Below are 923 nucleotides of genomic sequence, written 5' to 3'. Positions count from 1 at the left end.
GCAGCACGGGGAGCCGGTCCCTGCTGGACAGGCTCTGCAGCGTGGCAGCATCACCTGGCACCATGCCGAGGCGAGGCTCAGAACATGCCTTGGCAGGACCCCGGGGCAGCCTCGCTGCTTAATATTGATGTGCCCTGCCTGCATGGAGGCCTGGTGGCCCTAACCCTGCAGATCATTTTCCCGGCTGTTGGGCCGGCTCGGGTTCCTCCTCGCTCCCAGCATGGGTCTCAGGTGGGACGAGGGGCTCAGCGGGCAGGGAAGCACTTCACAGCATCGCCTCGGCCTGAGGCTGCCCCTGGGCCGCTCCTTTGCTGGCACATGGCGTTGTCCAAGGTGGATCCAGGGGAGGGAAAGGGGAAAAGTGTTGGGACTTTTGGAGTTGGGCTGTGAGGTTGGGAAAGGTGCAGGGTGGCCTCTGTGGCTTGGTCCAGAAGTTGAGGTGAAGGGAAGTAGCATCCAGGCCCTGCTTTTTGGGGGTGAGGAGAGGGACTAGGGGAGGAGGGGTAGTCCTGGCCCGGCTCCTCCACATACATCTTGTGTGGGTTCCCCTGTTCCTGAACCTGTTGGGAAGGGCTGGGCCTGGGATCCTCCCTGGAACTGGCCCTGCATCCTGCATTCTCATGCCTTCTCTGGTTTCCTCTGAGTCAGACTCTCCATGTCGCTCCCCCGGCTCCCTCCCCGCCAGGAAAGATGAGACGGGACCAGAGACCATCTGAGCCCAGATGCCGAGGGGCCTATGCCCCCCGCTCCATGCAGAGAGCTGTCCCAGCAACAGTGGTCTACAGCCTCCGGGAGTCTGGGCTCAGCTCCCCCTGCTCTGCATCCTTGTGCAGGGCGAAGGAGAGGCCCCTGCCCTGCTGTGCGTCTGGCAGAGTCGGTGCCGGGAGCTGCACGACCGGCATCAGCACGTCCGGGAGGGGAGA

Source organism: Fulmarus glacialis, unplaced genomic scaffold (genome assembly GCF_000690835.1).
Source record: "Fulmarus glacialis isolate BGI_N327 unplaced genomic scaffold, ASM69083v1 scaffold18043, whole genome shotgun sequence".
NCBI lineage: Eukaryota > Metazoa > Chordata > Aves > Procellariiformes > Procellariidae > Fulmarus > Fulmarus glacialis.
Note: the sequence above shows the minus strand (reverse complement) of the source record.